The sequence below is a fragment of the Symphalangus syndactylus genome, chromosome 17 (assembly GCF_028878055.3).
Source record: "Symphalangus syndactylus isolate Jambi chromosome 17, NHGRI_mSymSyn1-v2.1_pri, whole genome shotgun sequence".
Taxonomy (NCBI): Eukaryota; Metazoa; Chordata; class Mammalia; order Primates; family Hylobatidae; genus Symphalangus; species Symphalangus syndactylus.
The window spans coordinates 62,910,247-62,928,097 of record NC_072439.2 but is presented as its reverse complement, the minus strand read 5'-3'; the positions used below and the strand labels follow the sequence as shown (position 1 = coordinate 62,928,097).

General features: G+C 39.8%; 1 protein-coding gene across 7 annotated transcripts in view; it reads right to left on the bottom strand.

Annotated features, from left to right (window-relative positions):
* Positions 1-17,851, bottom strand: part of PPM1L (protein phosphatase, Mg2+/Mn2+ dependent 1L) — a 316,391-nt gene that overhangs the window by 181,257 nt on the left and 117,283 nt on the right. Inside the window, exon 1 of one of the 7 annotated variants that reach the window (XM_063620396.1) lies at positions 6,941-12,424. The exons of 5 other annotated variants lie outside the window; for them this stretch is intronic. The gene's annotated coding sequence lies outside the window, so the exon portion shown is untranslated. Of the gene's footprint in view, positions 1-6,940; positions 12,425-17,851 lie in introns of those variants that run through there. One more of the 7 variants, XM_063620392.1, reaches the window with a different exon arrangement.

Sequence of the window (17,851 nt, the reverse complement as noted above, 5' to 3'; positions counted from 1 at the left end):
TATTGTTTCTATTTGATTATTCTGTTTTCTTTATTATTAGTCTAGCTAGTGGTCTATTTTGTTAATTTTTTCAAAAAACCAGCTTCTGGATTCATTGATTTTTTTTTGGAGAATTTTTCATGTCTCTATCTACTTCAACTCTGCTCTGATCTTAGTTATTTCTTGTCTTCTGCTAGCTGTTGGATTAGTTTGCTCCTGCCTCTCTAGCTCTTTTAATTGTAATGTTAGGGTGTTCATTTGAAATCTTTCTAGCTTTCTGATGTGGGCATTTAGTGCTATAAATTTCCCTCTTAACACTGCTTTAGCTGTGTCCCAGAGGTTTTGGTACATTTTCTCTTTGTTCTCCATCTTTCATTTCTTCTTTATTCCTTTATTTCTTCTTTATTTAGAACTTCTTTATTTCTGCCCTAATTTCATTATTTATCCAGGAGTCATTCAGAAGTAGCTTATTCAATTTCCATGTAACTGCACTGTGGTCTGTAGTCTGTCTGTTATGATTTCAGTTCTTCTGCATTTGCTGAGGAATGTTTTACTTATGTGGTCGATTTTAGATTAAGTGCCATGTGCCACTGAGGAGAATGTATATTCTGTTGATTTGGGGTGGAGAGTTCTGTAGATGTCTGTTAGGTCCACTTGATCCAGAGCTGAGCTCAAGTCCTGAATATCCTTGTTCATTTTCTGTCTTACTGACCTAATATTGACAGTGGGGAGTTAAAGTCTCCCACTATTATTGTGTGGGAGTCTACGTCTCTTTGTAGGTCTCTAAGAACTTGTTTTATGAATCTGGGTACTCCTGTATTGGGTGCATATATGATTTGGATAGTTAGCCCTTCTTATTGAATTGTTCCCTTTACCATTATGTAATGCCCTTCTTTGTCCTTTTTGATCTTTGTTGGTTTAAAGTCCATTTTGTCAGAGACTAGGATTACAACCCCTGCTTTTTTTTGCTTTCCATTTGCTTGGTAAATATTCCTCCATCCCTTTATTTTGAGCCTATGTGTGTCTCTGCATGTGGATGGGTCTCCTGAATACGGCACACTAACGGGTCTTGACTCTGTATCCAATTTGCCAGTCTGTGCCTTTTAATTGTGGCATTTAGCCCATTTACATTTCAGGTTGGTATTATTATGTGTGAATTTGATCCTGTCATCATGATGCTATCTGGTTATTTTGCACACTAGTTGATGCAATTTCTTCATAGTGTCATTGATCTTTATATTTTGTGTGTTTTTGCAGTGGCTAGTAACAGTTTTTCCTTTTTGTATTTAGTGCTTCTTTCAGGAGCTCTTGCAAGGCAGGCCTGGTGATAATGAAATCCCTCGGCATTTTCTTGTCTGGAAAGGATTTTACTTCTCCTTCACTTATGAAGCTTAGTTTGGCTGGATACGAAATTCTAGGTTGAGAATTCTTTTCTTTAAGAATGTTGGAGGCTGGGCACAGTGGCTCACGCCTATAATCCCAGCACTTTGAGAGGCGGGCAGATCATGAGGTCAGGAAATCGAGACCATCCTGGCTAACATGGTGAAACCCCGTCTCTACTAAAAATACAAAAAAAAAAATTAGCCGGGCGTAGTGGTGGGTACCTATAGACCCAGCTTCTAGGGAGGCTCAGGCAGGAGAATGGGGTAAACCTGGGAGGCAGAGCTTGCAGTGAGCCAAGACTGCACCACTGCACTCCAGCCTGGGTGACAGAGCGAGACTCCATCTCAAAAAAAAAAAAAAAAAAAAAAAAAGAATGTTGAGTATTAGCCCCCAATCTCTTCTGGCTTGCAGAGTTTCTTCTGAGAGATCTGCTGTTAATCTGATGGGCTTCCCTTTGTAGGTGACCTGGCCTTTCTCTCTGGCTTTTTTTCCTTCATTTCAACCTTGGAGAATCTGATGATTATGTGTCTTGGTGTTGATCTTCTCGTGAAGTATCTTAGTGGTGTTCTCTGTATTTCCTGAATTTGCATGTTGGCCTGTCTTGCTCAGTTGGGGAAGTTCTCCTGGATGTATCCTGAAGTGTGTTTTCCAGCTTGTTTTCATTCTCCCCGTCTCTTTCAAGTATTCCAATCAATCATAGTTTCAGTCTTTTAATGAAGTCCCATATTTCTTGGAGACTTTGTTCATTCCTTTTGATTCTTTTTTCTCTAATCTTGTCTGCATGCATTATTTAAGCAAGGTGGTCTTAAAACTCTGATATCCTTTCTTCTGCTTGATTGATTCAGCTATTGATACTTGTCTATGCTTCAAGAAGCTCTCATGCTATGTTTTTCAGCTCCATCAGGTCATTTATGTTCCTCTCTAAACTGGCTATTCTATTTAGCAGCTCCTCTAACCTTTTATCAAGGTTCTTAGCTTCTTTGCATTGGGTTAGAACATTCTCCTTTAGCTCAGTGTAGTTTTTTATTACCCACCATCTGAAGTCTACTTCTGTCAATTTGTCCACCTCATCCTCCATCCAGTTCTGTTCCTTGGAGAGACACTGCAATCATTTGGAGGAAAAGAGGCACTCTGGACTTTTGGGTTTTCTGCATTTTTTTGTTGATTTTTTTCTCATCTTCTTGAGTTTGTCTAGTTTCCATCTTTGAGGCTGCTGACCCTTACATGGGGTTTTTGTGGGGACTTTTTGTTGCTGATGCTGTTGTTGCTTTCTGTTGTTTTTCTTTCAATGGTCAGGTCCCTCTTCTGTAGGGCTGCTGCAGTTTGCTGGGGATTCACTTCAGGCCCTATTCACCTGGTTCGTTCTCGTGCCTGGAGGTGTCACTCAAAAAGGCTGGAGAACAGGAAAAATGAGTGCCTGATCCTTCTTCTGGGATCTCTGACCTCGAGGGGCACCAACATGATGCCAGTAGGATTGTTTCTGTATAGAGTGTCTGACAACCCCTGTTGGAGGGTCTCACCCATTTAGGTGGTACAGGGAACAGGACCCATTTAACGAAGCACTTTGTCCCTTTGTGGATGGGGTGTGCTTCGCTGGGGGAAACCCACTCATCTGAGCTGCCCAGATTCCTCAGAACTACCAGGAAGAAAAGCTAAGTCTGCTGGTCCACAGAGACTGCAGCCATCCCTCCCACTAGGGGCACAGGCCCAGGGAGATCACTGTTCTGTCCCTGAGCCTCTGGCTGGAGCTGCTGGAGTTACTGCAGGGAGCCCCACCCAGTAAGGAAATATGAGTCAGGGTCAGGCCTGAAGAGGCTTTCTGGTTGCAGTCTGCCACAGCTGGTGTGTTGGCCTGTGGGGGACATCTTTTGAGACCAAGCCATCCAGCCTCACTGGCTCCAGCAGGGGAAAAGCAAAGTGTGGCCTGGAGCTATAGAGATGAATGACGCCCTTCCCCCACCCAGGGAGCTCAGTGTGTTAGGCAGTTATGAGTCCCAGTGCTGGCTGCTGCCCCTCCCCCAAGGAGCTCACATGGCTTACACAGCAGGCAGCCACAGCTGTGGTGCTGGTTGCCCCTCCCCCAGGGGAGCTCCGCAGGCTTAAGCAGATTCCAGCTGAGAGGCTGTTGAGAATCTGCGCAGCTCCAGGGTTGGGACCCTAGACCCCGTGGCATGGGTTCGCGAGTGGGATCTTCTGATCCGTGGGTGACAGAGTTCTGTGGATAAAGCACAGTTTCCCCGGCTAGGTAGCATGCTCACTCACTGCCTCCCTTGGCTGTGGGTTGGGGGCTCCTCTGCCCCGTGTGGCTCTCAGGTGGGCCACCACACCACACTGTCTTCCTTCCTTTTCATGGATCATGCCAGCCAGAGTCTAGTCGGTTCTGATGAGAGAACCTGGATATCTTGGTTGCCAGTGAAGGATTCACATGTTTATTATGGTTCTTTTCAATGGGAGTCTCCGATCAGCACTGTTTCTAGTTGGCCATCTTGGCCTTGCCCCCCTCACGTATTTCTTTATAGAAACACAAGAACATCCTACCTAATGCATTCATAATAGTCTAGGCATGTTATACTCTTCTCCAATGATCTGCTACTATTCTAGGGTGATCTATAACCTTTGCCTTTGCTTACATAAATGTATTTATATTTTTCTTCATAGCTTTTAAAAAAGGCTTTCTTACCAAAAAAAAAGTGAGCAATTAGGGATTTAGAGAATGGGCCTTAATTGTTCATGTGACTGACAGAATGATTTCTAATACCTTAGGTCAGGTCAGTGAAGGGGTGGAGATAGGGAGTGAGAGGTCCTAACCTACTGAGTACCTATCCCTCCCCTACATGCCAAGAGTCTAATATGCTTGAAGGTGACAAGGGTAAAGAAAAGAACTATAGAATTTGTCTTTTGAAAAAGCTCCATAGGTAACAAGAACACTGACTTCAAACATGAGAAGAGAACATCTTTTGAGGAGGTGTTAGTATGAGATCAGGGAACAACAGAAGGTTCTGAGGTCCAAGTTCAGAGAATCCCACACACTAAATCTCCCTCCATGGGACTCACACTACTCATTAGCATAGCAAACTTTCTTAGAAGTTTATGAGTAAAGAAATCTGTTTTATTTTATTTAGTGGTCTTAAAATCTTATTCATCTACTAAGCTTTCCCTCAACATTGTTCAGGGAAGATAACTTAAAATCCTGAAATATTTATGAAAGTGGCCCCATTCCATTGTATGTGGGCTCTGTGCCAGATTAAAATATGTGTACTAGCACCTCAGGACAGGGACCATCCAGCAAAAGCTAAATTCTACTCAAGTACAAGGTTGTTTACTTGGTAATGGTGTCAAAGTGATTATTAAATACATTAGTCTACTCAAAAGCCACTATCAGCACTGCTAAAACTATCAGTACCACTGGGTTCCTTACAGCACATAGGCCACAAAGTTTAATGGCTGCTTCATTTCTGCTGTCTCCAGAGAAATGAGGCCACTTGCTATTCTTTAAAATGTCTTTCCTTTCCCATCTCCATACCTTTGCTCTTGCTTCTTGATGTATTAATACCTGGAATGCACTCCCCACTATCAAGTCTCCAAATGTTGAAGCTTTACTAACCCATGGAGACCTACACACCTAAACGCCAGCTCTGCTACAAAGCCTTTCTTGATTGTCCACAACTAACTGGCTTCTCCCTCCTTCAAAACTCCAATCACATTGTATATCTCTTAAAGCAATAATCATATTATCTTTACATAACCATAGGTCTTCTAATCTCATCTCCCAATTAAATGGTAAATTCTTTAGGGATAGGAACTGTGTCTTCCCCCTATTTAGATGAAGAAAAAGAAAATTTTTTTTGAGACAGTGTCTCCCAGGCTGGAGTACGGTGGCTCAATCACAGCTCGTGGCAGTCTCAAACTCCTAGGCTCAAGAAATCCTCCTACCTCAGCCTCCAGAGTAGCTGGGACCACAGGCGCCCACCACCATGCCTGGATACTTTTTTTTTTAATTTTTTATTTTATTTTATTTTTTGCAGAGACAAGGTCTCACTAAGTTGCTCAGGCTAGTCTCAAACTCCTGGTGGATAAAGAAATTTTGGCTTAGAAAAATGGAGCAACTTGTCTAAGATCATATAACTAGTCAGTGGCAGTGCTGGGAATTACACCCAATCTGCCTAGCCCCAAAGCCCAGGCCCCCAAACCCAGTCTCTTTCCCCTAACTTCTTTCTCCCTCGCCTCATGTCCTGTGCCACATCCCATGGAAACAAAAAAGACCTAAGTCATCTCCTACTAGAGGTAGGCAGCATAAAAGTTCTATTTTTCTGCCCTAATTCACTGCCTGGCTTCTGACTCACTGTTCTAACTCTGTCTTTGCCTTGTAGACCTTCGTTTCTCAAAGTGTATTCTGGGAAACAATAGTAATGCAGGATGTAGTTGTTTTTAAAGAAAGAGTTTACGGGAAAATGTAGCCCAAACTGGTTGCTTACTGCAGGACTTTTCCAATCATTTAATTTGCTACTATGCAGCATTTCATATAGCTTTTGTACACATACTTCATTTTTAAGACACAGGATATTACATATATTTTGTTAAGTATCATGGAATGCAACTACATTTCATAAATTTCATCTAATTCCATATAGCACTGTCAGGTAAAAAAAAGTTTCATTTAACAGCATCATTTTCACAATATAATACATACATAACAACAAATTTATTCCCAAACTATTTAATAACATGTATTTAAGTAAAAAACTGACAACAAAATGCTGTAAGACTTAATGTTACTAGGGTTTAAAACTAGCAGCAATCTACTTTGTGCCAGCAAATGAGTGATTAAGTGCTACCCACATAATGTCTGACATTTAATGAGGGAGTTACGTGCATGTAGAATGTATTTCACTCAATGATTAATACAGGTTTCCTATATTTAGTGTCTACTTGAACATTTCACCTTTTTTCCCCATCCCTGAACCCAGCTGAGGACATGGGATAAATTTGAAGACTAAAACCCAAAAAGTTTTGATGAATGAAACAGCTAAGAACAAGACTGGCTCTTATAGGATAAAGTGATAATCACTTCCCTTTACATCATTTTTAGACTAGTTGAAGTTGTTTAAAATAAAGTAAAATAACATTGGTGACCTCTGAGGAGGACAACTGGTTGACCTGGGGACAATGGTGAGTGGGAAACTTTTCATTTATATACTTTTATATCTGCAGTGGGTACAACTGTGTTCCCAAAAAGAGATCTGTTTAAGTCCTAACCCTCATATCTGTAAATGTGAACTTATTTGGAAATTGAGTCTTTGCAGATGTAATTAAGTGAAGATGAGGTCATATGACAGTGGATTAGAGTGGGCCTGATTTTAGCAAACCCTAGGAAACTAATACAATATCTTTTTGATTTTACATAACATGATTGTAGAACCTACTCAAAAACTAATCAAACTAAAATAAAAGTTCTGCTTTTTATTACAGTTTAATAACTATCTTGATCCTATAACTGAAATATGCATACTTGTCCTCAAAGCTTTACACGTTCCTTCATTTATTCCTTCATTAATTCAAACTTCAACTAAGTGCTTACCCTGTGCCAGATGAGATGGCCTGGGAAAGGTTCTAGAGAATCCAGAAATCAGATATTTCCTGTCCTCTAGGATGATGTCTGCTCTAATAAATAATTGCAGAAGAAATAGATTACATCAACCAGTAGTGAAAGCATTATTCATGAATCTTGGGAAATTAACATTAAGATCAAGTTTTAAGTGGTATTCAACCACGTATATGAGGCAGGTCTTCCTCCTTCACTTTATTCAAAGATAAATGATATGGAATACATACTTTTTTTTTTTTTTTTTTTTTGAGACAGAGTCTCACTCTGCCCCCCAGGCTGGAGCGCAGCAGCGCGATCTCAGCTCACTGCAAGCTCCACCTCCCGAGTTCACACCATTCTCCTGCCTTAGCCTCTCTAGTAGCTGGGACTACAGACGCCTGTCACCACACCCGGCTAATTTTTCATATTTTTAGTAGAGACGGGGTTTCACCGTGTTAGCCAGGATGGTCTCAATCTCCTGACCTCGTGATCTGCCCGCCTCGGCCTCCCAAAGTGCTGGGATTACAGGCATGAGCCACCGTGCCTGGCCGGAATACATACCTCTTACTTGACCATTCCGAGGGACATCTTGGGAGATAAGACACACATTACTAGAAAGTGAGGTCAATGGCATAAAAATCCAATTGAGAATTCTGAATAGAAGAAATAAATATTTTTAAAACACCAGGGAGAATAGTCAAAAGCAGATGCAAATTCTGTAATCATTAAAAGTCTAGTGCTAAAATAATGAAAACTGGAGTCATGTTGGAGGATTCCACCATCTTAAGAAAGATGGAGGAGGTGTATTTAAAACTATTTTTTAAATATATTGGCCAAGAGCAGTATTATATACAAATCAGGCTCAACATACTTTCTCACAGTGTCCTCTCTCCTAGCCCTGTTCCTAAGCTGAATTAGAAAAAACTGATAATTCAAGTTTCCAGAAACTGACAATACAGTAATTCAGTCATCTCTCCATCATGAAAAAAAATGGAACGAAACATTTAAAAGAAATGTTCCTCCCTTAGAACCAAGTCCTGAATCTTGCAAGTAACAACAGAACAATAATAACTGACATCATGTAACATGTATCTTCACATTGAGATTATTTCCCAACCCCCGTAGTTAAAATCTTTGCAGCATAATAGTACAGTACTCCTTAGTGCCTAAATATATGTATGCAATGATATTCTTTAAGTTAGAAGAATATTACCTTAAAGAGTTTTATTTTTTAAATGCTGCTGAAAAAGTGGGAAAAGTCACAAGCTGTTCTCTGTATCAAGAATCACACATGCAACCATTTAAAAAATTACCATAAAATAAAACAAAGTTCTACTGTCCTATGAAATAGAGTTTCACTATATCACAAAAACTCCACTAAGTTTCATTATATCCCAGTATATCCTAATACCATTTGAAAGAGGGTTGAACATGTATCACTGTGAGAGGCTGGGAAAAAGAATAACTGCAAAATCTAGGTGGAGAGGGGTGGAAATAGGAGATTCTAGTAACTTGTCCCTGCTCAAGATGCTGAAAGTCAATTTGATTGGGTCAATGTTAAACTTTTGGCAGGTGAGAAGCTGGTTTCAGCAAAGGACAGATACTTCAAGAAAAGTTTTTATTCTGCCTGTACTGGTATTTGATAGAAACAGAAATTTAAGTAAGGATTCCTTGACTTTTTTTAACCACAGAATGTTATTTTACCAGTAATATGATTTGGTAGGAACACATATTTGGGAGTATGATAGTTTGGACTGCTACTAATTTAACAGCTATGAAACCTCCCACTTCACTGCAGTAAAACATTATGACAAAGCCTCATCTGCAGCATGGGAAAATGTTATTGCATTTCTTCTCTAGAAATATATATATACTCAATCAGCAAATGCTCTTCTCAAAAGCACCAAATAACTCATTCCCAAAAGGCTTGTTTTCTGAACTCTTCACCCTGTATCATTTCTCAATTTTTCTCTTCTCCATTTCCCTAATTTTAACTTAATTGGTTGTGAATCTGAAAACTCATGTTTCCTATTTGCTTTTGGCTACAGAAAAAATTCTTAATGTACATTAGGGAATGTAGGGGTGAATGCTGTAGGGTAATGGTTAAAAGATAAAAAAAAAAAAATGGTCAAAGCAAAACACGAATATTGTTCCTCTCCTCCTACTGCTGCCAAGAAGATGGTATAATTTCCTCCCTCTGTAGGGAATTACCTAATTATAGAAAAGGGCATGCTCTCTGCTTATGACATCAGAAGTGCTACCATGTAGCACTTTTTACAGAAGTGGACATTTTAAAGAGTGCTACCAGCTGTTCTCATAAAATGGGGGCCAGAAAAGAGGAACATGGGTAACTGCAGCAGGTGAATGATGAAAGGAAGCACCATCTCAATACACAGCAATCATACTGGAGACCTCTCTAGTCTCTGGTCTCCTACAGGAGCAGTTCTCGAGTTGTATCACTGTGAGAGACTGGAGAAAAGGATAGATCAGCGGCATAAGCACCAGTTGAAAACTTATTAGAAATCCAAATTATCAAGCTGCACACACCCTAGACTTACAAAATCAGAAACTCTAGGTGTGGGACATAGAAATCTGTGTTTTAACAGGCATTCCATGGGATTCTGATTTGATTGACCAATGTCCTAAACAAATTTACTATCTGCCAATTTATTCTGGCTTTTAATCATATGTCACCCAAATTGTTACTAAAAATTTTCATATGTATATATTCTCACTAATTTACAGAATCCTTTGGGACAAAAAATTCTTTCTCTTCCCTTGTCCTCTTCGCTGTCCATCACCCACCAGTACCTCATGTAGAGCTAATAACGAAAATAAAACATAATGAGCATTTATAATGACAGCAACTGGGGAGGGGGACCTTGGAGAAAGTCCTTTTTTTAATGACACTTCCCTCCACTTGAGATATCTATTCCCCTTAATTATAATCTAGGGTAACAAGACCTTAATCCCATTTACAGAGGATTCTCCATTCCCGGGATGGAACTGCTCAACTTCAGAATTTGAGTAATCCAACTGAAAACAAATTAAAAGTTGTATAAAATATTTCCCCCAAAGGTTTGGTGACTTTTAACAGAGAGTGGGAAAAAAAAAGGTAGCATTTCTTTCTCAGAAGCACCCAGTAGGGGCCATATACATGGGAAAGTTTCTTAGTTACCCCGTGGCAGGATATAACCTTCAAACTTTTAATATGAAAATGTTTTGCTTGCCTTCTCTGTCTTTGCTACATTCAAAGCATAAAAGGCAAATGTTTCTCCTCGCACTCAAGGTGTCCTCACTATCCTCAAGCAAAGTAGAACTAGTTGCTCAGTTGCTAATAATTCAGGTTCTGATTTTAACAAATGTTTGGAGTTTAGTCACGGTTCCTAGGGAGGACCTAACAACAGGGACATTCTTCAATCAGGCATAAATAAATGAAATGTGTTCAGATACGTTCTGTTAGCACCCAGCAGAAATCCTATTAAACTGAATGTGCAAAGATATTCTATATCATGATGGAAAGGACCACTGGTGCCTTCCATAATCTATACCTGATATTTTTAAAAAGGGGCTGCACACTTAAGAGTATTGGCTTCTCCCACTTCTCCAATTAATGTATCTGTAGGTTCTTCAAGCCAATCTGAAAGGGGCCCTGTTATGGACTGAATGTTTGTGTCCCCCCAAAATTCAAAGGATGAAACCCTAACCCTCAGTGTGATGATATCTGGAGATGGGGCCTTTGAGAAGTAAGTAGGTTTAGGTGAGGTCATGAGGGTGGGGCCCTCATGACGAGGTAAGTGCCCTTTTAAGAAGAGCCCACCAGAGAGCTGGCTCTCATATGATTTCTCTCTCCACCATGTGAGGACATAGCCATAAAGCAACCATCTGCAAGCTAGGAAAAGGGCCCTCAGCAGGAATTAAATAAGCCAGCACTTTGATTTTAGACTTCCCAGTCTCTAGAACCATGAGAAATAAATGTCTGTTGTGTAAGCCACCCAGTCTATGGTTTTTTGTTCTAGCATCCCAAGTGGACTGATATACCAACCCTGAACTACTATTCCATGCCTTCTCAGTAGAACTCTGAACCCAAATCCTTATTAAAGCTAAGACAGTCTTGTGTTTGCATATGCCAGTGCATGTGTGAGCTGAATTATCTGTATGCACTCCAACTGGGTCAATGTGTGATGGCCTGCGGGTGGAGATGGTGATTATAGGAGTTAAAAAGAAATTATTTAGGCAGATAGTGAGGTTAAGGAAGTCCTCGATAAGGTTTCCCTTTTAATGAAAAGCAGCCCCCAAACCATTTCTTCTCTAACAAAGAGCAGCCTGTAAAATCGAGCTGCTGACATAGGAAAGCTTACACAGGTGAATGCCTGCAGCTGTGCCAATAGGAAAAGACTACCTTAGGCATGTTCAACATGGTGGCTCCATCTTCCCTCTTCCTTGCCAACCACATGTACAGTAAGAAGCAGACAACAGAGCACCGGCCTAGTAGAAAACCCATTTGCTTAATAAGAAGATGAGGGTGGGGTGGCCAGCTCCTTCCTGTGTTAGGTAAATATCACACCTGTCCAACCAATCTTTGGACCCTATGTACATCAGATACCACCTCCTCAGGTCAGTTTATAAAATCCAGTGTACTTCACTTTGGACCAGAAGTCCCACTTGGGAGCCCCTCTCTCGTAGGAGAGACAGCTGTTCTCCTTTCTCTTTCTTTTGCCTATTAAACCTGCGCTCCTAAACCCACTTCTCATGTGTCTGCGTACTCCATTTCCTTGGCATGAGACAACAAACCTCAGGTATTTACACCAGACAGTGATGCTGCTTCAATGGCACCTGGCACCTACCCTCAAAAACAAAATTATTTCTATGAGCTGGGCATAACTGGAAAGCAACAGAAAGCTGTCAGATCTGAAGAGGATGTGTACACTGAGGCAAGAAGCATCTCAGCTGAAGTAAATTGTACACATCTTGCCATGAAATTGGAGATGTGAAAAACTTAGCTTGCCACGAGCAAGATGAGAACTCTAAAAATGGCAAAAGCCAAATTTTTCTCCAGCCTGGTTCTCTGCAGGAAATCAAGCTATTCAAAAAAGTTTTTTTGATTATTATTATTTCTTACAGAACTGAGATTGAAGATATATTTATACCCATGACACACAAGGCTAATGATAAATAGACCTTTGAAGAGTATTCAAATTAAATCTAGGTCTTTGCAATGAAACACCAAAGCAAATATTAGACTTTTTTAAAAATGCAAAGCCTTGTCCTTGGCTGGATTCCTGCAACCCTAGACTCTCCAGAACATGGCAATGTCCCTTTCTCTGTGGCTAATTAGTAAAACTATCCTTTTCCTTGTTGTTGGGGATTCTTAGCCTATGATTGGTTGCCTAGGTGCAGAAGTCATTCCCAAAGGATATAAAAATAGCAAATGCTTTTTGTCACATGCTAGGCTCAGGCTGCTGTGTGCAAGACTCTAAAACAACATAAAGCCTTTTTTCATTCCCTTCAGTGTCATTAGGGAAAATGACCACCCCCACATTGCCCCCCACAATATGGTGCTCCAGCCATTGTAGCATTGTAGTTGTGCCCACACAGAGACTCTATGTTAAAAGGACTTCTAGTAACTCAATGCAGAGTATATGGGAGTGCTGAGTTTCCAGGGGCCCATTGTTTGCTAGTAAATCAATTCCTCTAAAGTAGAATTCAGTGGTGCCACTCATATAGTAATAGCACAGTGTCTGCAGTAACAGGAGCACTTTCAGAGAGATTTGGGCTTTGCTGAGGAGCACAGAGATGAATTTCTTCTAACATCTTGTTTGCCAATTTTCTACTATAAATTATCTATGCTGATGAAGCAAGACATGATATACATATAAAACACTGAAGTAATCAGGATCTCATTCAACATCTATACAGTTTTCTTTGTTCTTCTTCAACTCTATGGCAGCTTAGTTTGCCATCATTCCACACTAACAAGTGTGGCAGGGAGAGTGCACACCCACAAACATTCACACAAAACCAGAATGGTCTCCAAGTTTTTCTCTCAGAAGTTCTCAAACCCTTGATTTACCATCAGAAGTCACTCAAATCTGAAGCATTAGAGGTAGGAATCTTCTACTTTAAACACTCAACATTTGGTGTCATCATGAAGGATAGGTTATTTTGAATCGTTTATGTACAACCTGTGCACTTCCTACAAAAAGCAGATTTAAGGAATTGATGAAAGAAGGTTCCACCAAGGTCATCAAGATTCGCATAAAGCTTATGTTTGCACACTCTTCCTAACAGATTTGGTGGAGTCCCTTAAAACTCTTCAAGACTAGGACTTACAGCAAATAAGAGAAGGCAGGCTTGATTCTGAAAGAAAAATGTGTGAAAAGGGCGAGAGTTTGTGTATTACATTGAATGTCAAGAGTCTTAAGGATAATCCACGACAAGTCAGAGGAAGGTAGGAGATAAAATGCTGAAATATCACTCATAGCCATTCTGTATGATGGTTATGAACACACTGACCTAAGGGTCACATATAGCCCTGGATACAAATCCCAGCTACCAGCTATGTGACCTGGGAAAGTTTTACTTAACCTAAGTGTGTTTCTTCACCTATAAAAAAGGAAGAGTAATAAAAATCTACCTCATACGATTGTTATAATGATTAAATGAGAAGACCTGCAGGCACTTAGCATAGTGCCTTGCACATAGTAAATCCTCAATAACTTCTAGCTATTTTATTTAATTTCTAAAGCTCTCTCCAAATCCCCGTATTAGGTGGAATATCAAATCCAAAAGAAAAGTAGAATTTTCATCCTGCTCCCCAAAAGATGTGTTAGGGTCCTAATAGAAGGAATGAACTTACATTTAGAGACTTATTTGCACAGGGGACTACCAAGCAACATCTTAGAATTAATGGAGTTAGCTGTCACACAACTATAAATATTCAGAAAACTAGTATTTTAAACATCTTGATATGGAAGATAGACTCGTTTCTAACAGCAATAAAGCTCTGTAATGTTATTCCAGCCAAGTAATTTTACAATAGCCCAAATGACACTCTCTTAAACCATAAGATGTAAAAATGTGAAACTAAATAAATAAGTACATTCCATATCAATAATCCTGCCTTGTAAGAGTCTGAAGGCATAATTCTATGCTAGAGATTAGAATTTAGGTGTTATAGTTTGAATATTTATAATAGCCATCATTCTGGAGATATATATATATGTCATATAATATATGCAAAATAAATGCAAAGGGGCTTAAAATAATAACAATGTTCATTTTGTTCATGAATCTGCAATTTGGACAAGGGCTCAGAGTTTATTTCTGCTCTACTCCATGTCAGCTGGGCCAGCTGGAAGGCTGGGGCTGAGAAGTCATCTGACAGCTGGCTCGATCACATGTCTGTCCTATCGCTACACTGGGAAAACTCAAACAGCTGGGGGCTAGAACAGCTGGGGTTCCTCTGGCATACCCCTCCAATTCTGTATAGCCTTTCCATGTGCTCTTTCTAATATGGTATATTCAGGGTACCTGGACTCAGTTTCCAAAGCATATGTCACAAGAAAGAAAGAGGACCAGGAGGAGGCTGTATCACCTTTTAGGGCCTTGCCTTGGAACCCACACATCATTATTAATTCTACACATTCTATTCAACCCCATAGGTTTAAGTAGGGCTCTACCTCTCAATAGAGGAATGTGAAACCACACTGTTAGAAGAGCATACAGGATAGGCTATATATTGGTGGTACAATTTTTGGAAAGTATAACCTGCCACAGTTAGCTTAGTTTTCACACAGTGTATCAGTCAGAGTTCTTGGTTACAAGCAATAGAAATCCATTTTGGCAGACTTAAAGGGAAAAAGTATATTTGAACGATACAGAAATATCTTGAAGGAAAAGCTAGAACCCTGACCTGGAAGTGAGCCAGAATCAAGGGAGGCTGAAGGGAGGCTAGGACACAGGGACTCAGCCACAGAAGAGTGTGGTTAACCACACCTTTCTCATCACCACTGCTGCCACTAGACAACGATGTTGCTGGACTCTCAACACCACCACTGCTAAAAAGAATAAACTGTCTCTGTATCTTTGAGTTATGTACTCAAGATTCAAAGTTCTGGGTGAGTAATAGTGATTGGCTGAACCTAATTCACATGGCTGCAGCCTAGCTTCTAAAGACAAGAAAATCTGACCTCTTCTGGAAAAGGAATCCTGCCTCCCACAAAAACCCACATAACAAAGAATTCATGCCAGATAAAAACAGAGGTTCAGACTCTGGGTAGCCAAAAACCTAGCAAATGTCTGATATAGACAGAAAATTAATAGCCCTCTACAATTTTGATATAAAAGACCATACCATTTTCTGTCAGCAAAGGATAAGACTAGAGCCTGGTTGATAATCAGGTTTTAATTTGGAATAAAGGCCAAATCCTCAATCCATGATTCAAGTCCATTTTCTCATAGTGATGTGTATTAAACTAATTAGGATCACAATTCTACTAGAACTCTGGGAGGCTGAGGTGGGTGGATTGCTTGAGGTCAGGAGTTCAAAACCAGCCTACCCAACATGGCGAAACCCTCTCTACAAAAACACAAAAATTAGCCAGGCATGGTGGCATGTGCCTGTAGTCCCAGCTACTCAGGAGGCTGATGCAGGAGAATTGCTTGAACCCGGGGGGCAGAGGTTGGAGTGAGCCAAGACTGCACCACTGCACTCTAACCTGGGCGATAGAGTGAGAATCTGCCTAAAATAATAATAATAATAATAATAATAATAATAATAATAATTCTACTAGAGCAAGGTTCAATTCTAACACTAAGGACATCCCACAAACAGAAATGTATTTGTTCTCTTCACAGAGAATGGGTTTGTATATACCCAGTAAAAGGACAGGTAATATTCCATAGTCTACCTATAAGTCAGCCGTTTTGAATATGGAACAAAATTTTCCCAACAATGATTAAATTTCCAGGTTAGCAAATAAGCATCTAATTAGCCCAGAAATTTATGCAGCTGATTCTAGCCATTAATATTGTTTATGGAATATAGGCAGTACAGTGTTTATATCATGGCTTTTATAAGGGAGAGATGCCCACATGCTCGTTAGAACCTAGAATACCTTTGCCTTAGCCTTGGCGACAGAAAGACTCTCTTTGCCTCAGCTTTACTGAGAGTAGGAAGTTAGCTACCCTGTAACAGTGGGAAGAAAAGAGTCCATGCCAAGGTAACTGTTCATATAGGAGGAAATTTTGCACAATGATTTTTTTAAAAATCATCTTTAACATTACCTACATATTAGGATAAAGACCCAATCTAAATACTTCACAAACTTCTGAATACAAAGTTTCTTGACAAACTTTGATTTTCCTCACATCATAAACAGTGTAACTAATTTCATTTTTTCTTTTTTTTCCCCCCAGATAGAGTCTTGCTGTGCTGCCCAGGCTGGAGTGTAGTGGCAGGATCTCAGCTCACTGCAAGCTCTGCCTCCCGGGTTCAAGCGATTCTCCTGTCCCAGATTCCCAAGTAGCTGGGACTACAGGCACCCGCCACCACGCCCAGCTAATCTTTTTATATTTTTAGTAGAGACAGGGTTTCACTATGTTGGGCAGGCTGATCTTGAACTCCTGACCTCATGATCCACCCGCCTCAGCCTCCCAAAATGCTGGGATTACAGACGTGAGCCACTGCGCCCAGCCCTAATATCTTTATATAAATTTTGAATGTCTAAAACTAGTAGTATATTTAGTGTTTTTCTTGTATCATTTAACAATAAATTAAAATGCAATCAAAATTTAATTCTGGTTTGTTCCCTGTTACATAAGTCAGCACAAAATAATGGAGAAAATTTAAACTTCCTGAGAGCAGGGGACCTGACATGCTTGTCTTGTTCACTGCTATATCCCCAGTTCCTAGTATGGGGCATATGGGAGGTGCTCAAGAGCATCAGTTGTTGCTATTGTCAAAGTTTTAAAGGGATGAAAGAGGGAGAAAAAAGTCGCAAAAAGAAGAAAGAAAATAGTAATGGATTATTTTAGAAAAGATATTTGGGTCAATGATACCTAAGAATTGTTCATTCATTTCTTCTGGCTAGCTGGATGCTATAAATAACCCCCTAAACCCTTCTCCTCCAAAATTTAGATAATTCTTCTCTTTGCCCCCAAAAACTGACAGAAAATGGCCAACATGTACTTCTTAAACCGGTGAGTGATTGCCAGCTGTTAGCTACAGCGCACACTAAAAGCCCATATCACCTTTCAACACTGCAGGAGTGTCTTGCTTTGAGCAAAGACTTATTTCTCAGGAAAAGATTGTTCTGAGTAAAATGAGAGAAGATCCGTGTTGCACATAACATAGCTTTAGTGTTCAATGACTGCTGGATAAGATAAATAATGAAAAAAAAAAGATGCTTTAAAATACAAAAGTGGTCATTTTCTGCTCAATAAAAATGTTATAATTATGCTACCTGAATTACAATGTGAACCATAATAAAAAAGGAATACTTTAGTAAGAAAAAAATTATAAATGACACCTACATGTAAAATACTCTTAAATATTATATAAAATAAGAAAAAAAGGGAAGGAGACAACAGAGGAAAAAACAGAGGGAAACAAGCCCATAATACGTACAGAGCCTGCTGAAATGAAGTGGATCACTCAAACTTACGATTGGCAATAACCATAAAACATACTAACCATCCCATATCAGTTTAAAAGCTATCCAAGGAAGATTCAATATTTCACAGCCTAATCAGACTAATGGTAGAATTATTGGCATATTCACTCTTGTTTAGATGGCTGAGGTTCTTGGTTTAACAAACATGTATTTTCAAAGTATTCCTTCTCTAATCTTAATCTCTTCATGCTTCAGTCTCAAAATAATTTTCTTTTATTTTGCCCTTAGC